A 12,451-nucleotide genomic window follows, 5' to 3' on the forward strand; every position below is an offset into this window, starting at 1 on the left:
GGGCCACCAGGGAAGTCCCAGCCCCACTTATTCTTTAATGCATCAAAATTTGAGAGTCTTTAGAAGCTGATTCCCAAATGCTGGAAGAGGAAAGTTTGTTATAGAACAACCATCTGGGGTTCTATAGATCCAGGGCTGCCCTCTAGACCCCCTTTCTCTAGAGCTATGGCCATCTCAGAGAGGATGGAAGTTTGGTGCCTTTTCCCACTTACCTTGTTCTACTCGCCTCTCCCATCTGGCTATCCCTGAGTTTTATCCTTTTATAGTAAACTGATAAACAGAAGGAAAATTTTTTTTTTCTGAAATGTGTGAGCAACTTCAACAAATTAATCAAACCCCTGGAGAGGGTGGAGGAAACCTATAATTTCCATATATTTGGTCAGTTGAATCACAAGTGACAACTTGAACTGGAAATTCACATGTTAAGCATGTGGGATGGGATGGCTGGGGCTGTCTTGTGGGACTTTAACATGTAGAATCTGATGGGCTACCTCCAGGTAGATAGTGTCAGAATTGAGTGAAGTTGTAGGGACACCGGAGAAGGTAATGGCACCCCACTCCAGTACTCTTGCCTGGAAAATCCCATGGACCGAGGAGCCTGGTGGGCTGCAGTCCATGGGGTCACTAAGAGTCGGACAGGACTGAGCGACTTCACTTTCACTTTTCACTTTCATGCATTGGAGAAGGAAATGGCAACCCACTCCAGTGTTCTTGCCTGGAGAATCCCAGGGACGGGGGAGCCTGGTGGGCTGCCGTCTCTGGGGTCACACAGAGTCAGACATGACTGAGGTGACTTAGCAGCAGCAGCAGTAGGGACACCTGGCTTGTGTCAGAGAATTGCTTGGCGTAAGGAAAAAAACCCACACATTGGAATTTTTTTCAGAATCTTAGAAGCAGGCCTGTGGATGTTCACCAACTCTGCTTAAGTATTTTATTATTTTTTTTATTTTAATTTGGCCTCGCTGCATGGCATGTGGGATCTTAGTTCCCCATGTAGGATTGAACCTGCAGTCCCTGTACTGGAAGCATGGCATATTAACCACTGGACCACCAAGGAGGTCCCTCTGCTTAAGCATTTTAAAGAGGAAATCTTCCCCTTTTGTCACACAGTTGAATAATATCTTGCCTCCCCCTTACTCGCATCCTCCAGTATTTGTCTTCCTAAATTTTCTGTGATAAACACTGAGTATTTTTAAATTTTCTTTTATACAGTCTATTTTCTTAAAAATTAAATTAGAAATTGTGCTAGGTACAGCAGCTCTTCCAGGAAGTCTTGCCTCATTCCACATCTCTCCGGCCCCCTGTCCTCCAGTAGAGGCTTGTATGGAAGTGGTGTGCTTTGTGTTAGTAATTCCCGCAGGCCTGCAGGCTCCACCAGGTGTGGGCCTGGTCTCCTCATCTTTGTGTTCTCATCCTTAAATACAGTATCTGGTAAATAGTAGGTATTAAAAAGTAACCACTATGCAAAACCACATTGCTCTTTAGGAGCATATGAAAGAAACCCAGGAAGATAAACATTCTTTGTCAAAAATATTTATGAGCCCTTTTGAAGGTGAATGTTCATCTTATAAGCTATAAAAACTGATAGGCTTTCATAAATGAGCATTTGTACTTAATTTCTAAAAGGACTGATTTGGTTAGTGTCCTGCAGTAAAAATATTCCAGGGATTCATGACCTTGGACCAATCACCTCTGTGTGTCTGTGTGCCTTTTGTTGTTGTTCATCAGATAATGAATATGGATGCCTTTTACAGGACATTGTAGACAGCAATGTTATCTGTGATGATTAAGATCATCATAAAGGCAGTTTGGTTTATTAATCCCTTAACTCAAAAATTTTTAGTAAAGAATGGCACCCCTCTCCAGCATTCTTGCCTGGAAAATCCACGGACAGAGGAGTATGGAGTATGGGGTCACAAAGAGTCAGACATAACTTAGCAACTAAACAGCAGCAAATAGCAACACATCATTTGTTAAAAGACATTAAAGGCAAAAGAAAATAAGAAAGAGGCCAAAAAAAGATGAACTAATTAAAAATTTCCTGCTAACAACCTGTACTAATAAAATTATGCAAAAAATAAAATGTTAGTCTGATGATGTGAGAAATTCTCTTTGTGAAATATGACTAAGAAATGAAAAATTTTCAATGGTTTATGGAAATGTGTTGTTTCATTACTCTAGGGTCACACCCTGTATAGTCAAAGCTATGGAAGAAATTATTGGGAGGTGTTACAAAATTTATTTCCTTGGAGAATCATAAGGTGAGGTTTAAAACCCCTCTACGTGATAGATTCCACCCGTGGTCTGGCTTAGACTAGAGAACCCCTTGAGTTTTCTTCAGTTCTCAGAATCTATAACAGTGCCTAAATAGATCAGACTGGGTTAGAATAAATTTATTTCAAGAATAAATTCATCTTTATAAAGAGAGGAAAATGCTGCAATTCAATGATAATGCTATATCTATTTTGAACTCCTGGGATTCAAATTGTTATAAATCTGAATCATATAGACATTATAGTATGCAGATGATGTAGTTGAGATGCTAGAGTTTGCTCTCATGATATTAAAATTAATCCTACCAGGGAATGCTGAATGTGAAGCAGAAAAATATATTCTCAAATGAATATTTGATTTCATGTTAAAACAACAAAAAGCATCGTTTTGTATCATTTGATATTGGCTGGTAATTCCTTATGATAAAACAAGGTTTTCTCCCTCCCCTCACATCCCTTTCTTTTTTGCCCTAGAGGTTACATAGTTAGTTCTTAATTTGGTAATATTTTTATGAGTTCCTGATAGGAGCTCATAAAAAACAAAGGAATTGCTGAGTCAGTGACAACAAGAAGAGCACAGTTGTCTCACTTTGTGTTGACAAAGGGGAAGAGGAAAAGAAAGATAAAGATTGTATGAAAACATCAGCTTTTAAAAAATGGAGAATGGTTAAAGTGCTCTTAAAAATGGCCAGATTTATAGCCCCAAGACTAAAGGCCCCATTTATTCACAGAGGAGGCTGGAAGGAGTTATCTCCACTGCCTGGTGACTCATCTGAGGAGCTGGAAGATTCGCCTGCAGATGGGAGGATAATTTGGTTTTCTAGAACGGTTCACTCTTCTTCAGTTTACTCACGAAGGTGCTAATTAAAGGAAACTGTTATGCTGTTACTTTTGCACTTTCACATCTGTTCCCTGTGAGCTGGACACAGAAAACTAAGCCATTTCATAGAAGCATCCAGGGCGTTGGATGGCAGTGGTTTTGAGTCATTGTTATGGTAAGTTGGAGTGTAAACCAGAGCCTGTGGATGAAGGGATCAGAGCCACATAAATCCATGAACTCCCCCTGTTCAGGTAAATAAACTGTCCATGCCAAGGTTAGGAATCATAGCAGCCAATCCAGTTAAAAACACACACACACACACCCCAAAAAACAACCAACCCCCCCCCAAAACAGTAGCTTTTGCACAAAAGAGAGATGAGAAATAATGAGTATGTTTTCATTTTTTTCTTAGAAATATGAATGCTATTTGTGCCTGGCATTGTCCTAGGTGCTTCACATGTATGATATCGTTTAATCCCCACAGGAACCTCAGGTGTAAGGGAGGTATTATTGTTATTTTTGTTGTTGCTGAGTCGTACCCAATCTCTATTTCGACCCCCCAGGGACGGTAGCCCAGCAGACTCCTCTGTCCCTGGAATTCTCCAGGCAAGAATACCGGAGTGGGTTGCAGTTTCCTTCTCCAGGGGAACTTCCTGATTCAGGGATTAAACCCACGTCTCCTGAATTGTTTACCACTGAGCCACCAGAGAAACCTGTAGATATTGTTATCACCCCCATTTACAGAGGGCAAACAAACATGCAAAGTCATGGTACTTCAGTGAGGAATGAGATGGTTAAGTGATGGGTGGTAAGCTGAGGATTCTAACTTAAGCAGTCTTAGAACTAAAAATGAAATGAAATATCTTAATGTTTATACTTATATTTAGACAGAGAAACAATCACGACATGCTGTGTAACAGAAAGCCTGGTAGTCTTTACAGGAAGAGTTTATCCTAAACTAACCCAAGTGTATCATTCAAGTTTTGCCTACCAAGACAACATAGAATTAAAAACTTGGAATTAGGACTTCCCTAGCGGTACCGTGGAAGAATCTGCCTGCCAGTGCAGGGAACGTGAGTTTGATCCCTGGTCTGGGAAGGTCCCACATACTGCAGAGCAACTAAGCCCATGAGTCACAACTACTGAGCCCCATGCTGCAACTACTGAAGCCCTCGATCCCTAGAGTGTGTGCTCCACTCCAAGAGAAGCCACCGCAATGAAAAACCTGCCCACCACAACAGAGAGTAGCCCCTGCTTGCTGCAACTAGAGAAAGCCCACACACAGCAACAAAGACCCAGTGTAACCAAAAATAAATAAATAAATAGACTTACAATTAAAAATTTAGATCTTAGAATTAAAAACCTCCAGAGGGACTCCCATGGCCACGCAGTGATTAAAACTTTGACCTTCCAGTGGAGGGGCCGCAGGTTTGATCCCTGGCCAGGGAACAAAGATCCCACATAGCATGTGCTGTGTGCCACAGCCAAAATAAAAACCAAAACCTCCACAATCTAGTCCTGTGATACCTTAATACTTGCAAGAGTCTCACCTACTCTACGAGTTTTCCCCACAACCCTCACTGCCCATATTATGTGATTTCAAGTGTGAACACTAATTTGAATATCAAAACTGGGACCCAGGGGAGAAGCCAGTAGAAAAGGTTAAAACGAACTCTTACTTCCCTTGTACATTGCCTGTGGGTCTACCAAATATCTAAGAAAAGCTGTAAAATACTACCATCCCAATGATCTCTTTCCCATTACTATACACGAAGCCCATAAATGGTTATTGCTGTTTTCTTAGTCCATTTTATATCATGTAGATATCAAGTTACTAGAAATCTAGTAACTTTTCACTACCTTTGGAAAAAATACTGATGAAAAATCATTTGTGGTATAGAAAAAAATACTATTTTAAAAAATGTGGGTCCCAAGTACTTATTCAGCAAACTTTGGAATCTACAGAAATGGAAAATTTTAAGTGTCTGATAAAACTCTCCTATAATTTGCTTTCAGTTTCAATTTCCTATCAACAGGAAACTTTGCTTTGCTGTTTCACTATTTGTTTATATGCTGAAGAAAATAAGGATTTTGTCACTGTTTCCTTTTCATTGGTGTCTGTTTGTTGGCATAAGAAAATCATTCTCTATTGGTATCATGTTAGCCATTGAATAGGAATCAAAAAGATCCCAATTAAGCTTCTGAATTACAACTTTTCAACTTCTGAAAAGTATTTCTGGATTTTTTACTGATTAGAAGATATTTTGGATACTATCAATTTCCAGTGTAGTACCTGCCATCACATTTATCGTGTTTCATTCCTACTGTTGCCGTAGATGGTTACACTAGGGGTGGCCAAGCTTCTAGTCTAAATTATAGATGACAAATAGAGAATATTTTGGAGGGTACATCATCAGGATTACCTTTCCGTATCTGCTTTGTCATATGATGGTTTTTTTTTTTGGAAGTTGTATAATTCCATTTTATAAACTTAATTTTGTACACCATTCGAGGTTTGGCAACATATTCTTTTCTACTACATGATCAGAAGAACATTCTGCTGGTGAAAACATAGGAAACATATGAATAAGTCTTCTGGTGTATAACATTTTTAAAATTTAATTTTTATAAATACAAAAATTATTTTCCTTGCTTTCCTTATCCCAGTGTAAGTACTCCAGTCAGCTCTTTCTGTTTCGGAAAGCCTTCCAGTCTCTCAGTCGTGTCTGATTCCTTCCAACACTATGGATTGTAGTCCACTAGGCTCCTCTGTCCATGGGGTTTCCCAGGCAAGAATACTGGAGTGGGTTGCCATTTCCTCCTCCGGGGGATCTTCCCAACCCAGGTCTCCTACATCTCCTGCATTGCAGGCATATTTTTTACTGCTGAGCCATCAGAGAAAGTTGAGAGAGGCTGTTTGTTCAAGGTCATTGTGTTACCATGTGATGTCAGGAGATGGTTTCTGTCACTTACTCCACAAACATTTAATTCTTCTCCAAGTATGATGTTGCGTATGTTTCAGCTTTCCTCTTGTCAGTCATGCACTTCATGAGCAACCCCAATCTGAACTGAAAGGGATGAGTCACGGTTGATGTAGCTATGGATGTGTGATGCAGTTTTGGCCAAGGAGACAAACATTTTTATTCCCATTTCACAGAATAAGTGATGGAACTAAATTGTGTTCCTGACCCCAAGGTCAGCCATTGTCTTCTGCACACGGGAGCACCAAGGGAGAGGATGCATATTTTTAATAATGTGCCTTAATGTTTATTTACCATCTGTAATATCTGTTGCTGCATACCAATCCCCAAACTTTGTCACTTGCAACAACAAACATCTATTGTCTCACACAGTTTCTGAGGTTCAGGCACCCAGGAAGGGCTTAGCTGATGGCCTTGGCTCAGGCTTTCTCATATAGTTGCAGTAATACTTGGCTCAGTGCCAAGACATTTGATGGCAGGTTCCAGAAACAGAGAAAAATAAAGATACAGGGATTTGGGTTAAAAGTTCTATTAAATTTTTTCACAGTCTTTGTATCAGAAATTTTCCAATTGTAATTTGTGAGATATTAGGGGAAAAGAGAACAGTTACTGTAAATTTATGTATTTAACATTTATCATACTATATTGGAGTTATTTACATAATATGTAATAACCTACATTGTTATATATAATGATTCTCCTTTTAGACCAGGGGTCTTCAACACTGGCCATAAATTATAATTACTTAGGAGCTTTCACAAAATATTCATACATAGGCCCCTGTTGCTGCTGCTAAGTCGCTTCAGTCGTGTCCGACTCTGTGCGACCCCATAGATGGCAGCCCACCAGGCTCCCTGGTCCCTGGGATTCTCCAGGCAAGAACACTGGAGTGGGTTGCCATTTCCTTCTCCAGTGCATGGGCCCCACTCCCATCCAATTAAATCAGAATCTCTAGGTATGAGTCCCCCAAGTCATTAGCTTTTAAAAAGCTTCCCAAGAGATTCTAATAAATATCTAGAATTGAGAACAGTTATTCTCATAATTAATTCTTATTTTTTGCATATGTTATACAAACTTTTGGGGATTGAAAGACAACTATGGATAAATATGATCTGCACCTTCATGAATTTTTGTTTCCATTTCACAAAAAAATTGATGGATCTCACCTAGAACCCAGGTTCCTGACCTCAAGGCCAGCCATTGTCTTTCTTCTATTCATGGGATCACCCATGGAGAGGGTGCTTATTTTTAGTACTGTGTTTTTCTCTTGTATTATTTTTAAATTTTATTTTAAATTGGAGATAATTGTGTTTAGTATTTAAATTGTGTTTAGTATTTATTTACCATCCATATTGTCTGTCACTGCATAAGAACTCCCATACTTGTCACTTGGAACAACAAACATCTATTATCTCATACAGTCTGAGGTTCAGGAACCCAGGAAGGACTTAGCTGATGGCTTATCTTTCTCCATAGATAAATGTGATCTGTACCTTCAGGAATTTTTTGGTATAATTTCAAGGAATTAGACATCCCTATTTAGGTTGTGAACTCCTCAATGGTTGCAACTGTGTTTTTCATCTATGTGTGTTTTTAGTATGCACTTTGCTCTGCCCTTACCCACCTCCACTTCAAGAAGTGAGAGTTTGAGTCTTGGCATAAGGATGGACATTATATAGACCAATGGATTAGAACTGAGAATCTAGAAATAAACACATACGTCTATGGTCAATTGATTTTTGACAAGGGGGCCAAGACAATCCAGTGGGAAAAGAATAGTGTCTTCAACAAATGGAGTTGAGATAAACTAGATATCCACATGCAAAAGAATGATGCTGCACCCCTACCTCACACCATATACAAAAATTAGTGTAAAATGAAACAACAACTTCATATATAAGATTTAGATCCACAAAACTCTTAGAAGAGAATATAGCCCTTAAATCTTTGTGCGTTTGGATTTGGCAATGCATTCTTAGGTATGATTTTAAAAGCAGAAAAAGGATAAGTAAATTGTACTTCATCAAAATTTAAATCTTTTGCTCATCAAAAGACATTATCAAGAAAGTGATAAGACACCCTACACAGTGGGAGAAAGTATTTGCAAATATGATAAAGTTGTAGTATTTAGAGTATACAAAAAATCCTATAACAACAACAAAGAGACAACCCAATTAAAGCATGTACTGTGCACTTGACTAGACATGACTCTAATGAAGATAGATGGCTAATATGTACCTGACAGATGCTTAATATAATTAGGCATTAAGGAAATGAAACTCAAAACTGCAGAGATACCACTTTACACCCAGTAGGATGATTATTTATTTAAAAACAAACAGAGGACTTCCCTTGTGGTCCAGTGGTTAAGACTCTACACTCTGAATGCAGGGGGCACGAGTCTGGGCCCTGGCTGGGGAACTAAGATCTCACATACTGCACTTCATAGCTTAAAACAAAAACCAAAACACAGCTCTCAAACCCACAAAAACAGAGAATAAATCTTGGCAAGGATATGGGGAAATTGGAAACCTTGTGCACTGCTGGTGGCAATATAAAATGGGTGCAGCCACTGTGGAAAGCAATTTGTTGTTTTTCAAAAAGTTAAACACAGAATTATCATATGATCTAGCAATTACACTCCTGGGTATATACCCTAAAGAACTGAAAAACAGGTACTAAAAAACACTTGTATACAATGGATGTGCATAGAAGCACTATTCACAATAGCTAAAATGTGAAAAACACTCACTCTCTGTCCACTCTCAACAAATAAATTTAGGATATATATGAAAAGTATTATTCAGCCATTAAAAGGAACAAAGTATCACAACATTGTAAAGCAAGTATACTCCAATAAAAATTAATTTAAAAACAGAACAAGGTGTTGATACATGCTACAATCTTGATGAACCTCTAAAACACTACACTAAATCAAAGAATCCAGACACGAAGAGTTCCATGTTGTGAACAAGAGAGAAGTAGGTAGACATGGAGCCCATCTCTCTCCATGGATATATCAGGAACACACCTTCAGACACAGCAGTGAATGCAGAACACCCGCTGAGAGCGAACAGGAGTACCTAATCAGCGGAAAGAATATACAGAACCACGTAAAACTCAGGATCAAGCCCTGAGCCTTTGGAGTGGGAGCACTGACTCCAAGACCCTAGACTACCAGAGAACTAACCCTAGGGAGTATCAAATAGTGAGAACTCCCACAAAGGAAACCACTTGAATACAAGACGTGGCATTGCCCAACCACCAGTAGCACCCTATGCAGGATGCCTCATCCAAATAACAAACAAAACAAAATTACAAACCCAATCATCAGCAGACAGGATTACCATCTCACTCAGCCTTGCCCATCAGAGAAAAAATAAAACAAAACAAAACTCAGCACAATCTCACCCTATACGAAGCTTACACAAACCACCACACCAACCTTAAGAGGGCAGAAATCAAAAGGAAGAAGGAATTCAACCTAGAAGCCTGGGAAAAGGAGACCTCAAGCAAATAAGTTTAAAAACAAAATAATGAAAAGGCAGAGAAATACTGTACAAATGAAGGAACAAACTAGGATTTGAAATAGCTCAACTGGAAAATTTACTGAATCCTTGCCTCGTGTTAAATGTTTTATGTGCACCATGTCATGTGATTCTCTCCAGCGCTGTGCAACAGGTATTTCACCTGTTGGCCACAGGACTGGAAAAGGTCAATTTTCATTCCAACCCCAAAGAAAGGCAATGCCAAAGAATTCTCAAACTACCTCACAATTGCACTCATCTCACACCCTAGTAAAGTAATGCTCAAAATTCTCCAAGCCAGGATTCAGCAAACAATACGTGAACCGTGAATTTCCAGGTGTTCAAGCTGGTTTTAGAAAAGGCAGAGGAACCGGAGATCAAATTGCCAACATCTGCTGGATCATCGAAAAAACATGAGAGTTCCAGAAAAACATCTATTTCTGCTTTATTGACTATGCCAAAGCCTTTGACTGTGTGGATCACAATAAACTGTGGAAAATTCTGAAAGAGATGGGAATACTAGACCACCTGACCTGCCTCTTGAGAAATCTGTATGAAGGTCAGGAAGCAACAGTTAGAACTGGACATGGAACAACAGACTGGTTCCAAATAGGAAAAGGAGTACGTCAAGGCTGTATATTGTCACTCTGTTTATTTAACTTATATGCAGAGTACATCATGAGAAACACTGATCTGGATGAAGCACAAGCTGGAATCAAGATTGCTGGGAGAAATATCAATAACCTCAGATATGCAGATGACACCACCCTTATGGCAGAAAGTGAAGAAGAACTAAAGAGCCCCGATGAAAGTGAAAGTGGAGAGTGAAAAAGTTGGCTTAAAGCTCAACATTCAGAAAACGAAGATCATGGCATCTGGTCCCATCACTTCATGGGAAATAGATGGGGAAACAGTGGAAACAGTGTCAGACTTTATTTTTTTGGGCTCCAAAATCACTGCAGATGGTGACTGCAGCCATGAAATTAAAAGACGCTTACTCCTTGGAAGGAAAGTTATGACCAACCTAGATAGCATATTGAAAAGCAGAGACATTACTTTGCCAACAAAGGTCCGTCTAGTGAAGGCTATGGTTTTTCCTGTGGTCATGTATGGATGTGAGTTGGACTATAAAGAAAGCTGAGCACAGAAGAATTGATGCTTTTGAACTGTGGTGTTGGAGAGTCCCTTGGACTGCAAGGAGATCCAACCAGTCTATTCTAAAGGAGATCAGTCCTGGGTGTTCATTGGAAGGACTGATGTTGAAGCTGAAACTCCAATATTTTGGCCACCTGATGCGAAGAGCTGACTCAGTGGAAAAGACCCAGATGTTGGAAAAGATTGAAGGCAGGAGGAGAAGGGGACGACAAATGATGGATGGTTAGATGGCATCACTGACTCAATGAACATGAGTTTGGGTAAACTCCGGGAGTTGGTGATAGACAGGGAGGCCCAGTATGCTGCGGTTCATGGGTTCACAAAAAGTTGGACACGACTGGGCAACTGAACTGAACTGAATGAAAGAAATCAAAGATGACATAAGCAAATGGAGAGATCTTCCACGTTCCTGGGTAGGAAGAACACATGTTCATATGCTACTATTTTTTCCCATAGTATAAACATATTTTTTTCTCTCTTTTTCTGAATGTTTTATTTTGTATTGTGGTGTAGCCAATTAATGGTGTTGTGATAGTTTCAGACGAACAGCAAAAGAAAGCAGCCATGCATATACATGCATCCATTCTCCCCCCATCCAGGCTGCCACATAACACTGAACAGAGTTCCATGTGCTATACAGTAGCTCCTTGTTGGTTATCCACTTAAAATATAGCAGTGTGTGCATATCTATCCCAAACTCCCTAACTGTCCCTTCCTACCAATAACCATACATTCAATTTCTAAGTCTGTCAGTCTCTTTTTGTTTCTGTTTTGTAAATAAGTTCATTTGTATCATTTCTTTTTCAGTTCAGTTCAGTTCAGTCGCTTAGTCGTGTCGGACTCTTTGCGACCCCATGAATCGCAGCACGCCAGGCCTCCCTGTCCCTCACCAACTCCCGGAGTTCACCCAGACTCACGTCCATCGAGTCAGTGATGCCATCCAGCCATCTCATCCTCTGTCATCCCCTTCTCCTCCTGCCCCCAATCCCTCCCAGCATCAGAGTCTTTTCCAATGAGTCAACTCTTCTCATGAGGTGGCCAAAGGACTGGAGTTTCATCTTCAGCATCATTCCTTCCAAAGAAATCCCAGGGCTGATCTCCTTTAGAATGGACTGGTTGGATCTCCTTGCAGTCCAAGGGACTCACAAGAGTCTTCTCCAACACCACAGTTCAAAAGCATCAATTCTTCGGTGCTCAGCCTTCTTCAAGTCCAACTCTCACATCCATACATGACCACAGGAAAAACCATAGCCTTGACTAGACGGACCTTTGTTGGCAAAGTAATGTCTCTGCTTTTCAATATGCTATCTAGGTTGGTCATAACTTTCCTTCCAAGGAGTAAGCATCTTTTAATTTCATGGCTGCAGTCACCATCTGTAGTGATTTTGGAGCCCAGAAAAATAAAGTCTGACACTGTTTCCATTGTTTCCCCACCTATTTGTCATAAAGTGATGGGACCAGATGCCATGATCTTAGTTTTCTGAATGTTGAGTTTTAAGCCAACTTTTTCACTCTCCTCTTTCACTTTCATCAAGAGGCTTTTTGTTCCTCTTCACTTTCTGCCATAAGGGTGGTGTCACCTGCATATCTGAGGTTATTGATATTTCTCCCGGCAATCTTGATTCCAGCTTGTGCTTCTTCCAGTCCAGCGTTTCTCATGATGTACTCTGCATATAAGTTAAATAAACAGGGTAA

At 39.9% G+C, this 12,451-nt stretch overlaps 1 protein-coding gene across 5 annotated transcripts in view; it reads left to right on the forward strand.

Annotated features, from left to right (window-relative positions):
* The window catches only part of LMNTD1 (lamin tail domain containing 1), a 489,768-nt gene that overhangs the window by 139,775 nt on the left and 337,542 nt on the right, over positions 1-12,451 (forward strand). The window lies entirely within an intron of this gene.

Source organism: Bos grunniens, chromosome 5 (assembly GCF_055505025.1).
Source record: "Bos grunniens cultivar Pamir isolate PY7600 chromosome 5, Bosgru_T2T1.0, whole genome shotgun sequence".
NCBI lineage: Eukaryota > Metazoa > Chordata > Mammalia > Artiodactyla > Bovidae > Bos > Bos grunniens.